At 35.2% G+C, this 26,867-nt stretch overlaps 1 long non-coding RNA gene across 1 annotated transcript in view; it reads left to right on the plus strand.

Moving 5' to 3' along the window:
* The first annotated feature begins 3,233 nt into the window (after nt 1-3,233).
* LOC130680681 (uncharacterized) overlaps nt 3,234-26,867 on the plus strand; it is an 80,761-nt gene continuing 57,127 nt past the window's right edge. The window contains exons 1-3 of the long non-coding RNA XR_008993719.1: nt 3,234-3,314; nt 16,091-16,196; nt 19,055-19,109. This is a non-coding gene — a long non-coding RNA (uncharacterized LOC130680681). The remainder of the gene's footprint in view (nt 3,315-16,090; nt 16,197-19,054; nt 19,110-26,867) is intronic.

Consider the following 26,867-nt stretch of genomic DNA (forward strand, 5'->3'; position numbering starts at 1 on the left):
ATAAATGAAAGGAACTAAATGACTTGGTAGAAATTAGGCATTAATAAGGGAAATGAAAATCTTCTGGAAGAAAATACTTCCTTTGCTCTTAAGATACATGATTTAATACTGCTCCTGTCTTAAGGCTAGTTCTTAAGGATATGTGAAAGAACTGACTAAAAAGAGGAAGAAGAAGAAGGTCAGAATAAAGTGAGGACCTAAGAAAACAGAGTCAATTAATAGTTCACATTTCAATTAATTAATTGTGTGCAGGTTATGAAAACAAAGGTTAACCAGCAGATCTTCAATGTTAAGTCTGCAAGCAGACATATTCCCCAGAGTCCTTTAAAAGTCTGAAAAAATTTCAAATTTTATTTAACTAAGTGCCAAATAGGCCAGCAGAAGTCCCAACTGCACTCAGACTGTACTGTCTGATTATTTAGCTATTAATCACTTCAAAAGTGGCTAGTTCAAATTGAGATGTGCTGTAGCTTCTAAAATACATGTGGAATATCAAAGAGTTAGTACAGAAAAAGAAGGTAAAATATCTCAATAATTTCTATATTGGTTATCAGTTCAAATTATATTTTGGACTCAATGGGGTTAAATAAAATATAATAGCAAAATTTACTTTTCATTTTCTAAAATGTGGCTACTAGAAATTTTAAACGTATAGGGGGCTCACATTGCATTCCTTTTAAAGAATGTGGTGCTAAGGAATATACTGTATGTATTTCATTTGTTCCTCCCAATTCAGGGTTGGGGGAAAGACAAATAATGACAAACACTTATCTGGACAAGAAAACTTTGTCAAGAAAGTATGAAAGGAAGTGAGAGATGAAGTTGGTTCAAAATAATTTTAATATGCTATTTATTAAATGAATGAAGAATACTTTGCCTGATCTCTGCTTCAGTGAACCTTGAAGAAAATCAAACAAAACAACCAGACTGACAAAAAAGCAAAAAATGCACAACACTTTCTGAGATTATGTCACCAACATTCTGTGAACATTATATAACAGCATTTGAATTCACTATGCCTCAGCTTCCTAGTATTTAAAATAGGGGTGGTCATATTTGCTTTCTTTACATAATTATGGCAATCAAATGTGAAAGCATGCATTAAAACACTTTAGAAAAGTATGTAAGTACTCTATGATGATGAGAAAGGAAATACTTGCAAATATCTAACAGAGAAAAAATATCTCTTTCCAAGTACTGTTTGCTCCTGCAGGTAGTATATTTGAATAATTTAATGGATGTTTAAGAAGTTTCCTTTTCCTTTCATTCTAAACCACATTAAGGGTTCAATTAGGCTCTCATTCTACAATAATAATTATTACTCCTATCATAAAACAACATTTAAAAATTGTGACAATATATACATTTAGCCTCAAATTTGTTCTGTGTCCATTCACACACTCTGTATAACTAATCAGTGTGATATAGAGTCAGTGTCAGGAGCCAGGTCACTTATATTTGATGTAAGCATGGTATTTTGAAACATAAAGCATAGTGTCATATTCCATGAAAAATTTAATGCACATGCATTTCTGAAGTGGAAAACATATAGACATTAAACGTGTATTTAAGGGCTTAAAGAATATATTCCCCCAGTCTTTGGGGGAAGAACAGTGTGTGTGTGTGTGTGTGTGTGTGTGTGTTAATCTATGTATCTTCAAGGCTTATATTAGACTGTTAGTTTCAATCATATGTCTATTTTATAACCTGTTTTAATTATATCCTTAGTTGTGTTGGCATGTAAAGATGACTAAGACTGTCGTCTTTAGTACTAATGAATGTACTAATGTAAACAATTGCTTTTCTGCTTCCTTTCTGATGTTTCCTGTGTCAGTCCTTGAAAAAGTTTCATAAAACTATTGTATACGTATGAATGTGTCATTTCCCCATATACCTTCCAAAACTACCCATCATTATTTTTTTGTAATTTAACCCTTACTATATAGATTAAACCTGCATTTCATGAGACTTTGTGTTGCATTCTTTTACTTATTAGGTAGCTGTGCACAATGGAAAAGCTTGAGCTCTGGGATCAGATAAGTCTGTAATTGATTTTCAGCTCAGCCCTTTACTATCTGAATGACTTCAGGCAATACTTACATTTTATGACCTTTAGCTTTTAAATAAAAAAGGACTCAGATACCCACCTTACTGATATGAGCATTAGACATAATACATGGCAAGAATATAGTATGCAGTTGATACTAAACAAGTGTTAGTTTTTATTAAGATTAATATTTCTATATACTCATTTCCTCAATTATTTCGAGCAAAGTAATGGGTTACTATGTGAGAGAATAATCTGATTTTTTTTTGATTCCCAAATATATCACTAGGGCCAATGATCTGAGATGAGAAAAATGAGATTTTTTAGTTAATCAGTTTTGGATTAAGTTTCATCTACTGTACTGATTTGGGGCAAGTTATTTAAACTAAGTGTTACTTTTCCAATTAAAAAATAATATAGAAGGATCTCATAAAGTTGTTTGAGTCAGATATGACATTTAGATACTGTTTTGCATAATAAATGCTCAGGATCATCTGAACCTACCAGTCATATGATGGAAAAAGCTCTGAACAGCAACCAAAACAGGGAGTTATTTATCCTTTTGTGGAGTGTCAGTCATTCCAAACTTCAAGTTTTGAAGGATGGCCTAATGTCATACTTAACATAAGGAATGGATCTTGAGTTAGTCTGCAAGATTTGGCTCCTAGGCAAATTATTCTCATTCTGTCCCTCATTTCCCCTCCACCCACCCCTCTTCTTTCTTCTTTCTTTCTATCTCCTCATCAGTAAAATGGGAGTGAATAATGATACCAATGAGTTTCAGTAATGAAAAAGATTAATAACACACTGAATCCCTAACACATTGCCAATCACATCAGTGTTGAATAAATAAATAACCATTTTGAGTTAGATATTGAGTTATTAAAAGCTCCTTTTCTATATGTAGACCTGAGGTCTACATCACTATATGTTTTACAACAAATCATTCATGGTAACTTTATCGAAAATGGTGGATTAAAGACTTTTGAAAACCTGTCCCTCCATAAAATCAACAAAAATAAAACTGGAAAAATTTGTCTGGAAAATAACTGAAGAATTGCAAAAACCAGTGAAGATTTAATAAAAAAAAATAACTGAGCCAAACTTCTTGGCATTTTAACTTGCTCTAGTGAATCTTGTATTCCCCAGATCAATAATAGATTTGAAAATAAAAATATGTGTTTCCAGTTTTATAGGGAGAAGAATGAATCTCATTCAAAGACCTGCCACTATTTGATCATACTTACTTGGAAGACCCACTCAAAAGGTTTGTTTAAATTTTGCCTCACTCAGACTGACTTAGTGTTGAACACCTCTCCCTGGTGGGCAAGTGAGGGGTGGAGGATCATGGTAAAGGGTTTTAATATCATGGCTCCCTGAGTTGATGGATCAGCACAGCAAAAATAGACAGATAAAAACTTAAGAGAAAAGCTCAGGAATGAGATTTCTATAGGAACTTGCAAAAACTCTTCCATATTCCTGGGAATCTAGAGAGCCAAATTCATGCCCAGGACTCTGCACAGCTGTATATTTGCTCAGGAAAGAATTTAGAAGGACCTAACTGCTCAACTCTCAGCACCTTGAAGTGCTGATAACAGGAGGCAAAGGCTAAGGCAGAGTTGTAAACTGTCTGTTTGAGTGTTAAAGGCATGTCCCAACCACACACATAGAGCTCTGCAGCAAAGACTATGAGAATTATTGATTCTAAGAATTTAAAGGCATTTGTGTTAAATTATCAACTGACCACTTAGCAGACTGATGAAAGATTTCAAAAGCCATATATGACAAAGATCGACTCTACAGAATCTGTTTAGAAAAGTCACTAAACAAACAATTACAACAAAAAATGATGACAACCCTGAAGAAGGGAGAAGATCTGTTGAGTTGCCACAACATATTTGAAATATCCCAATTTTCAACAACAGAAAAAATGTGATATATATAAAGAAATTAGTATGACCTATTCCCAGAAAAATAAATCAATAGGAAATGTCCCTGAGAAAGCACAGATATTGGATTAAGTCTTTAGATTAGCTATTTTAAATATGTTCAAAGAACTAAATGAAATCATGTGTAAAGGACTGAAGACAATATGAGGATATAAGTAGATAGAAATTATAAAAAGGAATCAAATAGAAATTTTGAACTGAAAAGTGTGATTCAGAAATATGGATCTGAAGTTAAATGTTCACTAGAGTATTTCAATAGCAGATTTGAGAAGACAAAGGAAAGAATCAGTGAATCTGGAGACAGGTAAACTGATGAATAAAAAGAAAACAAAGAAAGAATGAAGAAAAATTAACCAGGCTTCAGAACATGTGGGACACCATAAAGCATAGAAATATATACACACAGAATTCCTAGAAAAAGAAGCAAGAACAGGAAGAGAATATCTGAAGAAATAGTCAAAAGTCTCCCAAATTTGATGAAAGGTATGAATCTGCACATCCAAGTGGCACAGCAACTCCAGGTAAGATAAACTCAAAGATTTACACTGAAATACACTGTAATCAAATAGTTAAAGTCAAAGAAAAGAGAAAATCTTGAAAGCAACAATAAAGGTGACTCGTTACATACAAGTGATCCTTTAGAAAAATAGCTCATTTCACATAAGGAACTATTAGGTCAGAGGCAATGGGATGACATTTTCACCTCACAAGAAATTCTAAAGGGAGTCTTTCAGGTGGAAATGACTGAAAATGGACAGTAATTTGAATCCAGATGAAGAAATAAAGAGAATCGGTAAAGCTCACTACTTAGTAAATATACAAAATATATTTTTTGTTTGTAAAAAATTTAAAAGCATCTATTTTTTGCTTGTAACTCCTGTTTAGTTTTTCTTTTACCATCTGATTCAAAAGACTGAATAATTCAATACTTATCAATCTAAGCTGATGAGAACATAATGTATAAAGATATAATTTGTGACAAAAACAATACAAAGGAGGAAGGGGAGCAGAACTATATAGGAGCATATTTTGTATGTTTTTGAAATTATGGAATGCAGCAAAATCAGCTTATAGGGAAATCTGTAACTTTAAAAACATATATTAGAAAAAAAAACAGATAAATAACCTAAACTACCTTAATAAACTAGAAAAAGAACAAACTAAATGCAAAATGAGAAGAAAAAGAAAATAATAAGTATGAGTAGAAAAAAAATCAGCCAACTGGGTGAAGAAAAAATTTTAAATATCATTTATTTTTGGCACACTGTAAGCAAACAAGTGGTTAATTGAACATGATTTGATCTCCCACTTTTCACCCATTTGTTTTGGCACTATTCAAAGACATCTATAATGGATATAAAGTAATTAAATGGATCATCGAAGAAAAAAAGTGTTGCCTTTTTCTCCTAGTTGAGATATATTTTGTCTCTAAATATATCATTTGCATTTTAGACTTAGCACATCTGTATCACAGCCTTGGATAAATGGCTTATGATAGATGTCCACCTGGGATAGCTTCCTTGTACAAGATCAGAGAAACATGATAAGACTACTTCATTCAAATTATTTAAAATGATTTCACTCAGAGCAATGGCTACTATAATATTTTAACAGATATTATGTAAATTCTAACTAAAAGTAATAATCTATTATATTTATTTCATGTGTATAGTATTTTTCACTTACTAAGTACTCATAATCACATGATTTCATTAAAAGATGTCATGTCATTAGACTTCTACCAAGTACACAAAAGTGCTTCCAGAAAGTACTTCTGTTTAACTCCTATGAACCTCATCACAACTATAGAGAAAAAATATGCTATTTCTTTGTTCTTTAATTAATTATTCAAATTCCCCTTGACTTATTACAAGGAGAAAAAGAAAATAATAAGTATAAGTAGAAAAAAAATCAGCTAACTTGGTGAAGAAAAAATTTTAAATATCATTTATTTTTGGTACACTCTGGGCAAACAAGTAGTTAACTGAACATGATTTGATCTCCCACTTTTCACTTATTAAAAATGTTTCCATTGAGGCTTATTTTTCCCTGCCCTTGAATTGTCTAGGAATCCCAGAGTAAGCTTACCAAGCTCAAAGGTAAGTCAGCTTTCTCCTGATGTCCAGAGTAGAAAGATCTGAAACATAATGGTCCAAAACCTTTGGGAAGCAGAAAAATTAGTAATGAGAGGGAAGTTTATAGTGATACAGGCCTAATTCAAGGTGCAAAACTTTCAAATAAACAATCTAAACTTATACCTAAAGTAACTAGAAAAAGGAATAAACCCCAAAGTTAGCAGAAGAAAAGACATAATAAAGATCAGAGCAGAAATAAATTAAATAGACACACACACACACATACACACACACACACACACACACACACATACACACACATACACCAATGAAACATCAATAAAACTAAGAGATGGTTCTTTGAAAATAAAAACAAAATTGGGAAAACTTTAGCCAGAGTAATTGAGAAAAAAAGAGAGAACTCAAATAAATAAAAAGTGAAATCAAAGTTACAATTGACAAAGAAATACAAAGAATTATAAGAAATTACTACAAAAAAATCATACGCCAACAAATTAGAAACTATAGAAGAAATGGATAAATTCTTAGATACATATAATCAACCTTCCAAGACTGACTCAGGAAGAAATAGAAAATGTGAACAGACCAAGTACGAGTAGTGAAATTGAATTGATAATAAAGAAAAACTTCTAACAAATCCAAGTCCAGGACCAGATGTATTCACAGGTGAATTCTAAAAAGAGTTAATACCTACCTTTTAAAACTATTCCTAAAATACAAGAGGAAGGAATGCTTCTAAATTCACTCTTCAAGGCCAGCATTACACTGATACCAAAACCAATGATACCACAAGAAAAGAAACCACAGGCCAATATCCCTGATAAACCCAGATGCAAAAATCCTCAACAAAAAATTAGCAAACTGAATTCAAAAAGAGATTCAAAGCATTGTTTACCATGATCAAGTAGGATTTATTCCAGGGATGCAAGGATGCTTCAATACCCACAAATCAATTAATGTGATATATAAGACATCAACAAAAGGAAGAATAAAAAATCCACATGATCAACTCTACAGGTACAGAAAAGTGATTTGACAAAATTCAAATCCATTCATTATAAAAACTCTCAACACACTTAGCATAGAGGGAACATATTTCAACATAATAGGGACCATATAAGACAGATACACTGCTAGCATCACACTCAATCGTGAGAAGCTGAAAGATTTTGCTTTAAGATTAGGAGTAAGACAAAAATGTCTACGATAACTACATTTATTCAACATAGTGCTGAAAGTCCTAGCCATAGCAATAATACAAGAAAAATAAATAAAATGCATCCAAATTGGTTAGGAAGAAGTAAAACTGTCACTACTTGCAGATGACATGACACTATATCTGAAAAACCCTAAAAAATCCAAGAAAAATCTATAGAACTAGTAAATGGATTCAGTGAACTTACAGGATACAAAATTAATGTACAGAAATATGTTGTGTTTTTATACACTAATAATGAACTAGCAGAGAAATTAAGAAAATAATTATATCACAATTACATCAAAAAGTATAAAATACCAAGGAATAAATATAATCAAGGAGGTAGAAGATCTATACTCTGAAAATAAGAAGACATTGATTAAAGATATTGAGATGACAAAAATAAATGGAAGGATATACCATGCTCATGGATTGGAAGAATTAATATTATTTAAACACTCATACTACCCAAAGCAATCTACAGATTTAGTAGAGTTCCTATAAAAATACTAATGATATTTTTCACAGAACCCTAAAATTTTTATAGAACCACAAAAGACTTCAAATAGTCAAAACAATCTTGAGAAATAAGAACAAAGATGAAGATACCACATGCACTGATTTCAAACTAAACCACAAAGTTATCATCATCAATACAGTATAGTACTGGCACAAAAATAGACATGTAGATCAATGTAACATAAGAAGGAGCCTTGAAATAAACCAAGGGTCAATTAATCTACAACAAAGTTGGCAAGAATATATAATTGGGGAAAGATAGTCTTTTCAATATATGATGTTGTGAAAGCTGATCAGCTACACGCAAAAGAATGAAACTGTACTACTTATTCCATAAACAAAAGTAAATCTGAAATGGAATAAAGACCTAAATGCAAAACTCCTTAAAGAAAATATAGGTAGCAAACTCTTACAGAGCAGCATTAGCAATGTTTTCTGGATATGTCTCCCCAGGCAGTGGAAAGAAAATAAAAAATTAGTAAGTAGGACTACATCAAGCTAAAAAGCATTTTCACAGGAAAGGAAACTATCAATAAAATGAAAGACAACCTACTGTACGGGAGACTATATTTGAAAATGACATATCAAAAAATGGGTTAATATTCAAATATATAAAGAAATCACATAACTCAACACCAATAAAAACAAATAACCTTGAAAAATGGCTAGAGGACCTAAATAGACATTTCTCCAAAGATATACAGATGGTATACAGACACATGAAAAGATGCTCAATGCCACTAACCAAATGCAATTTAAAACCACAATAAGATATCACTTCACACCCAACAGAATGGCTGCTATCCAAAAGACAAAAATGAAAAAGTCTTGGTGAGGATGTGGAGAAAAGGGAACCTTCATGCACTGTTGGTGGGAATGTATACTGGTGCAGTCATTATGTCAAGCAGTATGAAGTTTCCTCATAAAATAATTTATTTTATTATTTTCAGTTATTTTATTTCTGATTATTTACACAAAAAAGAGAAAACACTAATTTTTTAAGATAAATGCACTTTGTTATTTGCAGCATCATTTACAGTAAGCAAGATATGCAAACAACCTAAATGTCCATCAATAGATGAAAATGTGGTATGAATACACAATGGAATATTACTCAGCCTTAAAAAGACAGGAAATTTTGCAATTTGCAATAACATGGATGGACCTAGAGGGTACTATGCTAAGTGAAATAATGTCGACGGAGGAAAAAAAATACTATATTCTTTCACCTATACATGGAATCTAAAAAGCAAAACAAACAAAAAGTGCAGAAACAGACTAAAAAATACCGAGAACAATCTGGTGGTTAGCAAAAAGGATGGGGGTCAGGGAATAGGTAAAATAGTTGAAGGGGATCAAGAGATACATACTCCCAGTTATAAAATAAATAAATCATAGTGATGAAAATTACAGAATACAGAATATAGTCAGTAATTGTAATAAGTTTGTATGGTGACAGATGATAACTACACTTAATGGTGGTGAGTATTTCATAGTGTATATAAATATTGGATCAGTATGTTGGACACCTGAAACTAATAATAATATTACATATCAACTCTATCTCAGTTAAAAAGAGTAGAAGGACCTGGAGACTGTTGAAATACTGTGGCTTTTATTGTTGGAACACAATCCTACACAACTCTTTGGAAACTTGTCGACAGGGTAATACCAGGTTCATATGTCTACATAGCTCCTAATATGGCGCCATTTGTGGGATCCAAATTACTGCTGTTTTAGTTCACACTTGTTTATACAGGTAATATTCCCTAAAGCAAATTTATTGCCAAGTATTTGGATTTAAAGCAAATACCAGAAGTAGCCACAGTGAAACCTATACTTGGCCTTGGTAACTCAGGTTACTTAAGCTTAGATTTCCTACCTCTATATGGTGGTATCATTCTGAGCATTTTATTAACATGCCTGCTACCCATATTGGTAGGAGCTGTGTCAGTCACTAAAATAAATCTCCTTAACACTGAAATGAAAAACCTACACTTGATAGCTCTCAAGTTCTTGGATTACATATTTCTGGAGGATAGAAACTAGCACTTGGACCAATACCAAAGCTTTTAATAAATGATCTGATGATTAAAATATTATTTACACAATTAATACCTGCCAGGGCAAGAATTTTAAGTAAAAAGATTCCTTTTCTATTAAATGAAAGAAGGGGAAAGTATTGTTCATTTGTTTCCAAATAGAACCTCAGATTCTTGGGCAAAGTCCACCTTCTCCTTCCCACTTGGCAATTTTACAGACCAGGAATCATAGGAGTTGTGGCCTTGCTTGTGCCATGAAACGGCCAAGCAAGAGCTAATCTCCACACATGAGACTATTTAAAGGCTCCTAATCAAGAAGTTCTGTTCCAGATAAACTGAAATCTCAATATGTAAACATAAGAAACTCTGATATTTTAAAGACTTCCTTTAAAAGGAACCCTTTATTAAAAATTCTTGCCTTAGCAATCTAGCCTGAAAAATATATATAATCCAAGAAATTTGAGAGCTATGAAGAATAGGTTTTTCATTCATAGGCCTTTGATATGCCTCTCACTCTTATTTTTTTCTTCTAAATTTACTCATTCAAAGTAAATGTTTAGAGTAAACTATATACCAGGGATATAAAGATGAATTGGACTTGTCCATAAAAATCACATTTTGGCAGACATGTCAACAAGTGCTAGAAAACTGTATAATATGTGCTTTACTGGAACTGTGAACAGAATGCTAAGGAAACACAGAAAGTGGCTGACTAACTGCATGAAAGTTTCAGGGCAGAAATAGGATTGGAGCTGCTTCTAATCCAGGTATGAGGAGGCCAGACTCCACACCTGCCATGCTACTAATTAGCAGGATTTATTTGTTTGATCATATGTGGTTTAGCACTATCCCCTGCTTACCACACATATGCCCTCTGGAAGCAAGAAGCTTTGCAGAAAACAATAACTTTCTCAAATAAAGGAAGCTTGTTGTCAAATAATGATAAATTTATATGTGTTTCTATATCAGAACCTACAGATATGCTGACTATCCACTTGAAAGGGATAGTGAATGACTTTCCAGGTGAAGGTGGGGCAGAAAGCCATTCCAAGCAGAGGAAAATATTCATTTCTTTAAAGAACATACAGAAAGAAATTAAAGAAGGTAGCAGTTTCAGGAATAGAGAAAATAATTCCACTGGGTTTATTAATAGAGAGCTCAGCATTGCTTATTTGAGAAGGAAAAGCAGCAAGTTAAGAGCAGAGGAGAGGAGTGACCTAAGACTAATAAGATAGGTTGTGAGTCCTTCTGAGTATAGATAACAGGAGCCCAAAACAAAGGGGAAAGGGTATATTCAAGGGAGATACACAATCAAGTTTGATTTTTAGGAAGATAGTCATCTAGACAATATGGGATATAGAAAATGGTAAGATAGAAAGGGATGGTGATGGTGACAGGAATAGCATTTAGGAGAGTGCCACAGGGAGAAAGGGGAACATAAGGATTTTGATCAGATAGTAGTATTTAACAGAAAAAGGCAACTGGATTTGAAATTCTATGAGTTGGATAAGTTGGGATTGGTGACTGACTCAATGACATGGGGAGATGAATGGAGAGCGTACTTGGAGAAGCTGGTGGGTGGTGATTCCATAATCCAGGATTGTGAATAAAAGATGAAGAGTAGATTTTCATCAATAGCAGAAGACAGGTAGTTGGACACATCAAGTTTTAGGGGTCAGAGTAAGACTCTGATGGTACCCAGTACCAAATGAAAAATATGGGTCTAGAGTTTTATGTAAAATTTGAAACGGGAGATTCAGGCATAAGTAGTCACTGATATAAATACAGTAGCACCATCATAATTGTCTAAGAAAAAATACAGAAGCGGGGTTTGGAGTGAAATGCATAGAAGGCCCAGCATGGAAACCAGAGGACAACATTTAACTCCTGGCAGAGAATAAAAATTCAAAGAAGGAAACTGAAGGTACCTAAAGATGTAAGGAAATAAAATTTCCCTTTAAAATGAGTTCTCATTCATTGATTAAGTCGTTCTATAACATTTATTATATGCTTACTATAAGTCAAGCACTTGCCAGGATTGGGGATAAAATTACATATGAGGAGAACATATTTCCTGCTTATATAGAGTTTACATAAGAGAAGGAATGTATTTCTGCAAGAAAATAGTTAATTCAAGTTTGCCTAAAGTTGAGTGAAAAATAAAAAGGTCTATATATAAGTATAAAAAGACTAAACAAGAAATAGAGACTTCTTAAGAGAGGTACAAGAGAATGAAGACTAATTAAAAAAGAAGTAAGAATACAGAAACAGAAGAACCTGAAGAAATTTATCTCCAAAAGATGAAGGGATAAAAGTCTTTCATGGAATAGTGTTGCAATGGAAACAGTCAGGGAGATTTGCTAAAATGGAGGCTATTGGTAACTTTAGGCAGAGTATCTATGATAAAGAGGAAACTAAAATGCAGATATATAGAACTGAAAGAGAAAAGAGAAACATGGTTAGTGGATACAAGCATTTATTTCTACACGTTCCTGAATTGAAGTTAAAAAACATAAATCCATTGGGAATGGAAAAATATGGGTGAATGGTAGCACCAACATTTTGGTGACTGGAAAGAATTAAAATGAGTAATAATAGTTGAGATTACTGAAGAGAATTGAAACCAACATTGATGGTCGCAGGGAAAGTAAAAAACCTGATCTAGTCTCTAGAATAGACCACTAGTTTACAGAAAATGTAGGAAATAGATATTTTGAATGACATCATGTGAATGCCCTCAGCAAAATATTGTGGATAAATCTGCAATAAAATTAATCCTGCTCTTTCAACAAATATCAAGAAACGAAATGGATGTAGAAGAAATGGTTACAGACTAAAAGAGAATTAACTGACATGTGTAGGATTTGTGTAGATCCAGATTTGAGCAAACCAGTTGTAAAACTTAAGAGAAAATTTAGGAAATTTGAACATTGATTTGGTATTTTATGATATTATTTTTATTTTCATAGATGTGAAATTGGTTCTGTATTTATGTTTTCAACAGAGTTTGCTTCTAAAATAGCATACTGAAGTATTTCTGAATGAAACATGAATGAGTTTGTGATTTCCTTTAAAGTAATCCAACAGTAGGGGTGTGGGGTTGGGGAAGGGCAGAGATTTGGGAGATATAGCATGACAATATGTCAATAATTGCTAAATCTGGTGATTTAGGAAAGAGATTTTGATATTTTTCACCTCTACTCTTGTGATCGAAATTTAGTGGTATGAGGTTTTAAGACAGAATCAAGTACAATTATCTGAACGTACTGATAACAAATGAGAGATAGTGAAGAGTTAAATGGGTTATTTCTCTCATGAAAAGGGTTGCCCTAGATACACTGGAAAAGTTTATCATTGGAAGTTATATAAAACAGTGGCAAAGTACAGGTTTGCTTATCTACTCATGTAATATTTATCAAGGCCTAGTAATGCGCCAGACTGAAGAATACATAAAAGACCCAGTTTATGACAAACCACTTAATCCAGAGAAATATGTTCTTTTAAAAGTTACTGCAATTAAGAAAAGTAAGAAATCACTGAGTGTTAAACATGAGGAGATGTCAATGTAGTACTTAGAACTGTCCAATCCAGTGTGGTAGCCCTTAGCCTCATGTGGCCATTGAACATTGGAATGTGGTAAAAACTTAAGCAATGTAAAATATTTTTTGTTATACAACTTCACTATTTTAGCAAAGCTACATTTCACTCAACTATTGGATCATGTAAGATATTATTGTTAGATTATACTACACATGTTGGGAACATTCCTCATTTCTAGTATTACACATAAACCTATCATCAATCCATTGTGTGTCTGGATTAATTCAGTTTGAATGGTACTATTTTTTGTATCAGTGTAACTTTGTAATGGGTTTATTTGAATATTTTATGCAGACAATATGAGCTGCAACAGTACCTGTATAAATTCTAGTTTGCAATTAAAATATTTATTATTAACTTAATTATAATTCAATTATTTTTTAATTAGAAAATAAATATGGCAACGGCAGCAGGACAAAATAAAAAACATTCTTGGGGTGCAAAAACAATTTTATGGATAATAAACAAGACAATGTGAAGTGGACAGTAAATTTGATAAGAAATTTTATCTTGATAGCTAAAACGGAATTGAAGAAATTGGTCATCTAAAATAAAAATTAAATGTCAAAAAAAGTATGAATTATTTTGAATTGGATCTAACATTATAACGGTGGTCAGTTTAAAACATCTTGGATTCTTATAAATATATAAAAACAGAAGATCAAGAGGTGGTAAAATAAACTCATTTCAATTATGAAAATCTAGTTAGTGAGTCACAAGGAAATTATTTTAATTTTTTTAGAAAATTGAAAGATCTTCAGTTGAGCTCCGAAACACTTGCCCATAATATACCTTTCCAACAATATCAAAGATAGTTGACACAAAATTTGAAAAATTGCAAGTACCTTTTTTGTTTTGCTTTGTTTAAGATGAGTCATGGAATATGAAACACCACCCAATTATATCTTTGGGCATGTTTTGCCTTTGGACTTCCAAGTTTATAAAGAAATCTTGCCAATTTGCAGTGTAAAATATCAGCCTTCAGAGCATACTGTGAATGTTCTACATCTTTCAAAGATTTCACCTAGATATTAAAGAAAAATCTCTTTTTATCACTGTGAACAGTGTTCTATGTTAGGGCAAAAGACTAGATTTATTGAGATTTTTAAGAGATGGATAGTTTCCTTATTGCTTCACTCTACTGTATGACACATGGTGAAAATATTTATGCATAGGCTTTGAAGGAGATTATGAAATGTGTCATAAATACATGAATCAAAACTGGTTTTTGGAACTTCAAGAAGAAATAGAAGACAGTATATTTAATGATCTTAAGTTCTTTGCCAATTCTCACTGGTTGATCTCTGGTAGAGTTTTAAAAAGATTTCCTGTTATCTCAAATTCAAAATTTTCTTGAAACAAAAGAAGTGCTTGCCAAATATTCAATAATAAAAAAATAAATGGCAACATGAATTTGAATGCTTTTGCACTGCATATGAACAAAGTAAATGTAAAGCTTCAGAGAAAGGAAGAATGCATTTGTGAACAGACCAGTGAGTTACTAGAATTTATTGTGAAACTAAGACATTTTAACATTTAAATCAATAATATTTATTTTACAGATTTTTCTAATGAATCAATATGCAAAGTAGATAGTGTCAATGTAAGTACATGGCTCCTGTTATATTTGTTCTGCATGGCTCAGATCCAGGAAAAGGATGTAGTTAGAATATATATAGCAAGACAAAAACTCACCAATATTTAGTATCTGCCACCAAAAATTAGTCAAGAAATGTCTATGCTTAAAATAATATGTTCATATGGGTACAGCTGAGGGGAAAATAAGAAATAGAAGAAAGCTAGATTGTTCCAGATAGGCAAAAAATAGGAATTCAGAGGAAGGATAGTGAGCAGAGAAGAGGAGGGAGAGATTAGTGACAGGAGGTCCCAGATGAAATTGGCAGAAATTCTACAGTGACACTGTAAGACACAACCATACTACTAATAAACATTTTGTTGTCTTCAGTATGGATGTATGCATGAACATACATATCCAGCATTACCACAAATAAAAAAAGAAACCTTCAGTAAATTCTGTACATATTAATGCTTTGCATCAGTCATGTTTTACGAGAAATCAAAGAAAATTGACATTCTGACTAAAGACTTCAGCAATGTATAAATGAGGTGCGGTTTAGGGCCCCAGAGATGATTCTGTGATTCTGTCCCTAATTCAGTGGATGCCTCAAATCAGAGCCAAGATTAACCAGGAAAAATAAGCCACTCGGGACACAGAAAGAAAACCAAAGGGATATGGTTGTCCTTTCGGTGGTCGTCCAAAACGACCAGTGCACGTCGTCTGGGTTCACAAAAATTTTTTTTGCATCAGGAAAAGCACAGTAACTCAGGGGACTTCAGTTACTCATTTCCAGTTAATTTTTTATTATCATTTTAAGATTTTCCACTCATTCTCATGTTGACCTTAGTTACCAATATTTTTACTTACTCTAACCAAAAGCAGAAAGCATTCCAAGAAATATTTTCCCTTGAAAACCAACTCCAGAAAAAAAACTTGAGTGAGCAGTTTGTAAAAAAAAAGGGAGGGATGAGATTAGATTTACTTACTGACTGTAATAGAAATTGTTAGTTTTCCCATAAATATGTTCTTCCTTGCCTCTCATAGTAATAATCTCTGCAAGTTTTAGCAGGCACATGAACGTTTATGACAGCGCATTTCTCAACCTCCTTTGGAGCCCGTCCTGGATCCCACTGAGTGCTGACTGAAGGCTTGTGAGCAGACGTAAGGTGTGTACTTTCTAGGACACACTCTCCCTTCCCCACTGTGTCGGCCCAGGTGCTGCTATGAACTGTAAATAGTATTGGATTAGAGCAATGCTCCGGAGATGGGAGATCAGTAGCTAGATCTGGGTTCCAATATGAGAAAGATCTATTCTAGCTCTGAGACACTTGTGTATAGATTGTTATGTTTTTTTTAAAATTTTTTATTAAGGTATGATTGATATACACTCTTATGAAGGTTTCACATGATAAAACAATGTGGTTACTACATTCGCCCACATCATCACGTCCCCACCCACACCCCAATGCAGTCACTGTCCATCAGTGCAGCAAGTTGCCAGAGATCCACTATGTCCCTTCTCTGTGATACACTGCTCTCCCCGTGATCCCCCACACCATGTGTACTAAACATAATACCCCTCAGTCCCCTTCTCCCTCCCTCCCTCCCTCCCCACCCACTCTCCCACATCCCTCCCCTTTGGTAACCACTAGTTTATTCTTGGAGTCTGTGAGTCTGCTGCCATTTTGTTCCTTCAGTTTTGCTTCATTGTTATACTCCACAAATGAGGGAAATCACTTGGCATTTGTCTTTCTCCGCCTGGCTTATTTCACTGAGCATAATGTCCTCTAGCTCCATCCATGTTGTTGCAAATGGTAGGATTTGTTTCTTTCTTATGGCTGAATAGTATTCCATTGTATAAATGTATCACATCTTCTTTATCCATTCATCTACAAATGGACACTTAGGTTGCTTCCATATCTTGGCTATTGTAAAAAGTGTTGAGATAAACAGAGGGGTGCATATGTCTTTTTGAATCTGAGAAGTTGTATTCTTTGGGTAAATTCCAAGGAGTGGGATTTTGGGGTCAAATGGTATTTCTATTTTTAGTTTTTTGAGGAACCTCCATATTGCTTTCCACAATGGTTGAACTAGCTTACATTCCCACCAGCAGTGAGGAGGGTTCCTCTTTCTCCGTTCTTAGTCTTTTTGATGCTGGCCATCCTTACTGGTGTGAGGTGATATCTCACTGTGATTTTAATTTGCATTTCCCTGATGATTAGTGATGTGGAGCTAGATTGTTATGTTTTAAAAAAGTTGTTTCAGTGTTTAAAACATTGTTATTTTGATTCTCTGTTATATGAGCTAATCTTAATCCTGCATGCTACTAAGTTCAGGAACTAGTGTAACATTTTGTTTAATAATACCTATTTGCACAATCTTTTTAGAAATTTCATATAACCAAAATTATACATTTCTGCTAAGAACACAAATCAGTATTTTGTTAAGAATATAAATTAAGTATACAAGTTACAGAAATAATCAGAAATAAGGCACTTATTTAATATGGCTGGTGAGATAAGTATACAGATACTAAAGTTTTACAAAACAGCCTGCAAGTCTGGGGCTAAGAGAATTTGATCAATTTGTTTAGTGTTTCCTCCCTGAACAGAAACTTTCTGTAGTGTAATTCACCTTCCTAATATCTGCTTTTACCTGTACTTGTAGTTCTGATAACTACTCCAATCAGCACTTGGTGTTTTGCATTAAAACACTCTATAATCACCCTCACTTCACCCTAAGATGCTTTTTCTCATCCAGAGCCTCTCAACTAAGAGGTTCTCCCAGACTTTTAGTTTCTTGATATCATGACTTCATAACAGCACACTAAACTAAGAGAGGAAAACATAGAGAGATTTATTATTTTACATACATGTGAATATTTGAATATTAATTACTGATTAAGTTGCAGTTAAGCTCACTAAGGGAAGGAAAGCAATTCATTGCTATTGAAAAAAGGCTGTCACAGATGTGATGCTCAAAATGTAACTATCATGCAGTTTGGAGGACTTCCATTAATATACCATAAGGAGGAAGGACATGATCTGAGAGGAGACAACCACAGCTCAATCCTTACTCACTCCTTCATTCTTCCATCCATTCATTCATAAATATTAGTAAATGCCTAAAATGTTCAAAGAATGGTACTATGATCTCATTGTCTTCCCCCAAAATTCAAATGTTGCAATTGTAATGTCCAGTGTCAAGGTATAAGGAGATGAGGCCTTCAGGAGGTACTTAGGTCACGGCGTAGAACCCTCATGAAGGAGATTAGTGGCCTGGTAACAGAGAACTCGTTAGTGAGAAGTTGGTAGTCTGCATCCTGGAATCGGGCTTTCAGCAGAGCACAACAAAGCTGGCACTCTGGTCTTGGACTCCCAGCCTCAGAAACTGTAAGAAATAAGTTTCTGTTGTTTATAAGCTACCCTGTCTGTGGTCTTTTATTATAGCAGCCCAAACGGAGACTAAGACAAACCACCATTTAAGTGCTTTAGAAACAGTCTCTTTCCTCTTAGAGCTGGTATTTTAATGAAAGAGACAGACGTTTAAAAAGCAATCACCTAATTATTTAAATTACTTTTTAAAAGGACTGTGAAGAGAAATAGAAATGCACAATGTTATGAGAACCTACCCAGTGACACTAACCAGGCTTGGAGAGTCACAAAGGGTTTTCCTGAGAGATCAGTGTTTGAGCTGAGCTTTGAAGCAGGTAATAGGAAAAGATAGAAAGAGAGACCATTTGGGTTAGAAGCAAACCACGTATGAAAGACTCAAGCCAGTTAGAGCACAACACTTTTAAGGAACTCAAATTGACTTCCAGGCTAGAGTAGGAGAGTCAGGGGGTTGGCATGAAGTTGGTGAAGTAGACAAGGGCCAGAACTTACCATACCGGTCCAGGGAGGCCAAATTGATGATTTTGTACTTATTCCAAAGACAATAAAAACTATTTAAGAGGTTTAACACAGTGATGGTGGTATGTGCATACTCATGAGGTGACATAATTAATTATATGTTTGTGTTTCAGCTTGGCTGCAGGGTAGAGAATGGGTAGAAGAGAAGAGAGAAGATAAAACAAAGAGGTCAGTAAAGGACATCTGCCAGCTGAGAAATGACAGAGGCGTGAGTATGGATGTTGATAGCATAGGTGGAGTACGATGAAGATATTTCACTTATTCGGAAGTGACAGTATTTTGGATATGGTAGATCATGGAGAAAGGGGTGTCACAGCTAACTTTCAAGTTCTAGTGTGCACAATCAAATATAAAATATGGTCATTTACTAGGAAAGAGCACACTAGAGGAAAGTGGCTTTAGTAGGAAGATCATGAATTAAACTTTGAATAAATTGAGTCTGAAATTCCATTAGTCATACACAGGCAGTATAGTTAAACAAGGCAGAAATATACACAGGTCTGAACTATTAAAAGAGGTATAGGGAGGAGGAGAGGAAGAGATAAATATTGAGATAGAAACAGAGGCAGTGATAGAGATAGAAATAGACAGAGGTTGATGGAGAGGATTATCCATACGGAGGTAGTAAATGAGGCCATTCATTTATTCATTTTACAAATAGGTACTGAAACCTTCTTATGCCAGGAACTGGTCTAAGCACTATAGATACATCATAAACAAAACAGATTAAAAATTCCTACCTTCATTAGTTTCATTCTATTGTTGAAAGACAAGAAATAAACATGATTGATAGGTAAATTATATAATATATTAGAAAGTAGTAAATATAATGGGGTGGACAAAAGCATGGAAACTAAGATTCAGAGTTCTGAGAGTGGGCACTGCAATATTAAACAAGATGATCAGAGTGGGTTTAATCGAGAAGGTGACATTTGAGCAAAGACCTGAAATATGAGAGTGTTAGCCATGTATGTACCTAGAAGCTGAGTATCCCAGGAGTAACCATGGCAAAGATCCTAAGACAGGAAGACACCTGGTCTGCTCAAGGAACATAGAAGTCACTGTGGCCACTGCAAAATAAATGAGGAGGAGAGTCATAGTTAAAGTCAGAACAGAGGAAGCAGCAGCATGCAGTGCAGAGTCTTGTAGGCCATTGTAAGGATATCAGTGTGCACTCTGAGTGAAGCTGGGAGTCATTGGAGGATTTGAGGAGAAGACTGATATAATCTGATTTATATTTTTAAAGGACAACTCTGGATTTGTACTGAGAGTAAATGATAGGGTGACCATCCATCTGTCCCAGTTTTCCTATGACTGAGGGATGTCTTGAGACATATGACTTTCAATATTAAAGCCAGGAAGTGCCAGGATGGTTGCTCAACTTAATGGTAGTGAGAAGATCTAGAGTAGAAGTAGGAAAACGAGCTCAGAGGCTATTACAATAACTTTCCTAGCAATCTTGGTGTTTATAACCAAGATGGTGGCTGTGGAGTTGACAAGAAGTGATCACTCCAGTTACAGATTTACTCTGAAGTTAGAGACAACTGTATTTGCTGACAAATTGGATAGCATGATGTGAGAAGAGAGGAGTCAAGAATTCCTTCAACTGTCAAGATGGGGACCAGAAGTGGGGAGTGATAACAGATCATGGCACTGCAAGATATGCCTCCACTTTAAACAATGAATTAGATATCCGTCCATGAACGAAAGTACCTTTATGGGGGTTCTGGGATTGCACCATAAGCCAACAGATCTGGAAGGGGTCTTGCCTGCCTTCATATCTGCAGATAGACCTCCACAGAGACTGTAGAACCAGCAGAGCCAGTGAACCTGTCCCAACCCTTCTCACAGCAGTTGGGAAAAATAAAAACTTGGAAAGAGCTGACTGGGAAAATTCCATGGTCAAGAGAGAATTTGCAAAAGTCCAGCCTTCCTAAAGAGAGATTTTGGCACACCATCAGAGCCAAAAAAATTATGAGTTTGGTCACAGTAGAGTTGGTAAGAAGAAATTTCCCCATGCCACCCCTCTACAAGGCAACACTGTGTGGGGCTGAATTATCCTGTGGAGATGAGCATCTTTTCATGAACCTCTTGGCTGTTTGGAAGTCTCCCTGGGAAAATGTCTAGTCTCTCTGACAATTTTTTAATTAGGTTTTTTGATCTGTGCTGTTATTGTGTTCTTTGGATTCAGTTTTTTTATTAAGGTATCACTGATATATAATCTTGTGAAGGTTTCACATGAACAACATTGTGGTTACTACATTTACCCATATTATCAAGTGGCCCCCACAACCCATTGCAGTCACTGACCATCAGCATAGTAAGATGCTATAGAATCACTACTTGTCTTCTCTGTGCTATACTGCCTTTCCCGTGACCCTCCCTCCATTATGGGTGCTAATCATAATGTCCTTTAATCCACTTCTCCCTCCCTCCCACCTACCCTCCCCAACCCCTTCCCTTTAGTAGCCACTAGTCCCTTCTTGGAGTCTTGGAGTCTGCTGCTGTTTTGGTCCTTTAGTTTTGCTTTGTTGTTATACTCCACAAATGAGTAAAATCATTTGGTAGTTGTCTTTCTCTGCCTGGCTTATTTCACTGAGCATAATACCCTCTAGCTCCATTCATGTTGTTGCAAATGGTAGGATTTGTTTTCTTCTTATGGTTGAATAATATTCCATTGTGTATATGTACCACATCTCCTTATCCATTCATCTACTGATGGACCATTAGGTTGCTTCCATATCTTGACTATTACAAATAGTGCTGTGATAAACATAGGGGCACATATGTCTTTTTGAATCAGTCATCTTGTTTTCTTCAGGTAAATTCCTAGGAGTAGAATTCCTAAGCCAAATGGTATTTCCATTTTTAGTTTTTTGAGGAACCTGCATATTGCTTTCCAAAGTGGTTTAACTAATTTACATTCCCACCAACAGTGTAGGAAGGTTCCCTTTTCTCCATATGCTCTCCAGCATTTTTTGTTTCTTATCTTTTGGATGTTGGCCATCCTAACTGATATGAGGTAATATCTCATTATGGTTTTAATTAATATTTCCCTGATAATTAACTATGTGGAGCATTTTTTCATGTGCCTGTTGGCCATCTGAATTTCTTCTTTGGAGAAGTGTCTGTTCAGATCCTCTGCCCAATTTTTAATTGGGTTATTTGCTTTTTGGGTGTTGAGGCATGTGAGTTATTTATACATTTGGATGTTAACCCCCTATCAGATATATCATTTACAAATATATTCTCCCATACTGTAGGATACCTTTTTTTTCTACTGATGGTGTCCTTTGGTATGCAGAAGCTTTTTAGTTTGATGTAGCCCCATTTGTTCATTTATGTTATTGTTTCCCTTGCCCAAGGAGATGTGTTCAGGAAAAAGTTTCTCATGTTTATATTCAAGAGATTTTTGCCTATGTTTTCTTTTATGAGTTTCATGGTTTCATGGCTTACATTCAGGTCTTTGATCCATTTCAAGTTTACTTATGTGTATGGAGTTACAGAGTAATCCAGTTTCATTCTCTTACATGTAGCTGTCCAGTTTTGCCAGTAGCAGTTGTTAAAGAGGCTGTCATTTCTGCATTGTATATACATGGCTCCCTTATTGTATATTAATTGGCTGTATATGTGTAGTTTTTTATCTGGGCTCTCTATTCTGTTCCATTGATCTATGGGTCTGTTCTTATGCCAGGACCAAATTGTTTCGATTGCTGTGGCTTTGTAGTAGAGCCTGAAGTTGGGGAGTGTATGAATTCTTTATATATAATTTTGGATATTAGCCCTTCATCTGATATATGGTTTGTAAATATTTTCTCCCATTCCATAAGTCACCTTTTTTCATTGTTTCTTTTTTGTATGCAGCTTTCTAGCTTAGTGCAGTTCTACTTCATTTTCCTCTTGTTGTTTGTGCTTCTGATATCATATTCAAAAAAATCATTATGCAGATCATTGTCAGGGAATTTCTTCCCTATGTTTTCTTCTAGTTTTATGGTGTCAGGTCTTAAGTTTAAACTTTTAATCCACTTGTGTTAATTTTTGTGAGTGATGTAAGATAGGGGTCTACTCTTATTTTTCTGCATGTGGTTATTCAGTTTTCCCAGTACCATTCATTGAAGAGACTCTCTTTTCCATATTGAATGTTCAAATATATAAAAACTCATATACATCTCAATACAAAAATAATCTGATTAAAAAATGGACAGAGGAACTAAACATATTTTTTCCAAAGAAGACATACAAATGGTCAATGGGTACATGAAAAGATGCTCAGCCTCACTAGTCATCAGAAAAATGCAAATCAAAACCACACTGGGATACCATCTCACACCAGTGAGAATGGCTATCCTAAAAAAAACAAGAGATAAGTGATGTCAAGGTGTGAAGATAAGGGAACCCTTGCATACTGTTGGTGGAAATGCAAATTGGTTTCCAGTATAGTGTTTCCTCAAAAAATGAAAAATAGAGCTACCATATTCCTAACAATCTCATTTTTGTGTATGTAACCAAAGGAGAGGAAAACAGGATGCTGCAGAGACATGTGCACCCATGTCTCCTGCACATGGTTCACAGTAGCCAAGAGAGGGAAACAACTTACACATTCATCAACATAAGAAAGGATAAGAAATGTGTATATAAATATGTAACTGATTATTACTCAGCCATGAAAAAAGGAAATCCTGCCATTTGAAAGGACAACATGAGTAGACTATGAGGGCCTTCTGCTAAGTGAGATAAGTCAGGCAGAGTCAGACAGTATGATATTAGTTACATATGAATCTTTAAAAGAAGCCAAATTTGTTAAAAACACACTAGAATGGTAGTTACCAGAGGCTGGGATGAGGGAGAATTGGAGACCTATTATTTAGGGGTACAGGCTGGGAGTTAATAGATAAATAAATCCTGGAGATCTAATGAACAAGATAGTGATTATAAACAACAATACTATATTACATAGTTGAAAGTTGCTAAAAGTCTAAATCTTAAGTGTCCCCACTACAAAAAAGAAATGACAGTCATGTGACATGACAGAGGTGCTAATGAACACTCTGTTAGTAATCATATTGTGATAAATAAATGTATCATATCAACATGTTATACACCTAAAACTTCAACAATGTTATATGTCATATAGCTCAATAAAAATAAATTTTAAAAATTGATTGAATTTTTAAAAATGGTGAATTTTAGGTGGAAAGGTTTGTTAGGGCATCTTGAGCTGGAAATGTGCATTAGACAACTAACTGAACATATTCATTAAGCAGCTAGATGTAGGGTTTCAGCTAGGAATCTACTTTAGAGAAATATAAGCAAGGAATTTGTGTTTAAAGCCATAAGATTAGATGAAATCAAGGGATTGATGAGGAGAGACGAGGCCCAAGGGCTAGATGGAACTGCATACACATAAAGTGTATGGAATGTAGGAGTCCCAATATTTAAATGTGTAACAAAAAGAAGATGGTGGGGCAAGCAAAACTTGAACGGGTGGGGAGGGGGCAGAAATACTGACACAGGAAGAAAATTAGGACAGGAATAGAGGCCAAGGGAAAATTTTTAAAGTTGACTCACTCCAATAATTCAAGGAAAAGACATTGTTCTTTGGCCACAATCCAAGATATGAAAAGTAATGTCCAGAGCTGGTTTTAAATCCATCTCAACTGCCCAGTGATGATTTGCATGGCTACAACTGGCTTTGGTAACCATACATTTAAAAGTCAGCCAATCAGCAACAGACTCATTCAAATAATCTTCCAAAGCTGACTTTTTACCTATCTATCCCTAAATACTCTCACTTCTGAAAATCTGTCAGTCTTTGCATTCCTCCCCAGACTCTATTGATTATCTAAAAATACTGTTTTTCAAGCATTGTTCTCCCTTACCGAGCACATAACACATTCAGCTTTCTGTTTCAGATAAAGAGGCTACTGTCTCTTCCTTTGAAAATGTTTCAAATAGGAGGGAGTGATCCATGTTTTGAATATGAAGAAGTTAAAGGAGATGAGGGTGGAGAGCGTCCCTGGATTTATCAATATGGAGATTATTGGTAGCTGTGCAGAGTCATTTCTGTGCTGAGTGAGTCAGACTGCAGAAGTCTGAGCAGTGAGTGGGAGGTGATGAAAATGGAGTCAGGGAAGAGAGAACATTGCTTTTTGTTTTTAAATAAAATCTTTACTTTAGAACAGTTTTCAATTTACAGCAAACCTGCAGATAGTACAGAGTTCTCACGTACCCCACACCTAGTTTTTCTTATTGTTAAGATCTTATATTAGAGAATACTGTAAGATATTTCACTGTAAGCAAAAGAGGCTATAGTAGCTGTGATTAAATGGAGGGGAAAGTGAGGTTAAAGGGCTTTGCTGTTTGAGTAATCACCAGTCCTGTCACTGGTTGTCTCCCTGTCAGTTTGTATAAGATGGGACAGACCTATGTGTAAATGATGAGCATAATCCTGAAGACTGAGTGAGGATGAAGATGGCTTTGTGAGGAATACCTTACAGAGCTTAAAATTGACATTATTTATGATTTTTAGACAAACCTGTTTAGTCTCATTTGGTTTAATGCATACCACATGGTTCAGGACATTCTAAGTTCTAAGGCACCTTTCCCTTCTGAAAAATGGACTTTGGCCTTGTAGCTGAAGTGCTCATTACCAGCTCATGTCCACTGCGGCTATGATCGCACCTCTGTGCACCTGGCTGTCCATGTAATCTCACTTCACATCTTTTATCCCACCTCCAAAGGCTATCACTTGACTGATAAGCTCTTGGGGCTCCTCCTCAAAAGATGAGAGACCTGAAGATGAGGGACTTTACAACTTTCTTTCAGCTCACTTCACTCCAGCACAGTAGTGGGGGACAAAAGTGAAACCCAGTATTTACTGTCGTCAACCTGAGTTGTGACTAGAACACTTCAGTTCCTCCCAATGATGGGAAATGTATCATCTGGGGTATTTGTGATAACAAATAAGTGAAACAGATTGATGTATTAAAGACTTTCAATCAATACGATCTTTAAGAAATCTCAGAGACTTAAAAGTCAAAAGTGAAGATTTTAAGAGAGAAGTGCCTGAGACAAGAAACAAAAATGCTACGGAGTACATCAGGAAAAGGTCAGACAAGTCGAGGAGGGCAGTTTATAGCCCCAACTTCTGGCAACAGTGGGCGAGGCCAAAGGCGGAGTGTCACACATGCTCCTTCCTTCTCCTTCCTGCCTTAGGGCATTTCTTCCATGTCAGGGAGCCAGGGGCATTTTCTCCTTCAATTTGATGGTCCTAATTCATATTTCACTTCCTTTCTCTAAAATTAAAGCTTATATACAACACAGCCAGCTTTTGCAAGCTAACAGGATGGTAGTATTAGAAAAGGCACACACAGGTGGGTCAGGAGGCCTTGCACTGTTGTAAGAAACAGCTTGTAAGGTACGTGAAATTGGGGCTCAACAACTGGGTGATGTCCTTATTTTCTGCTTCACTGCTCCTCTCGGACTGAGCCCCTTTCCCTGTGTCTTCCCTCTTTTTTCCCTCACCCTGTACCTGTATTGCTGAATGCTGATGAGGTCTGATGTGGGTCAGCTCCAGCTCCTCATTTCAGGTAATTTGCTTGGGCACTAAATGCTCGCTGAAACTGCACAAAAATCGGTGGGCTAAACGTCATCCCCACGGACAGGGACAAGAAACTCTCCACAGGGTAGAGAGTGGTTCTGCAAACTCTCTCAGCTGGCAAAACTAATGGAAATATGCAGAGGAGAGGAGTGTGACTGGAGAATGACGAACATGTGTGTTAGACGTCGTGCTTATGTCTTTCTCTAATAGAGTTAGCCAACTTCAGAGGATAGCAAGCATACCCCAAAAAAGGCTTATGCCACCAATTGGCTTAAAAAATCCAAGCATAAGCGTCACACAGACTGCCAGATCTACTACATGTGATG

This window comes from Manis pentadactyla, chromosome 14 (assembly GCF_030020395.1).
Source record: "Manis pentadactyla isolate mManPen7 chromosome 14, mManPen7.hap1, whole genome shotgun sequence".
Lineage (NCBI taxonomy): Eukaryota > Metazoa > Chordata > Mammalia > Pholidota > Manidae > Manis > Manis pentadactyla.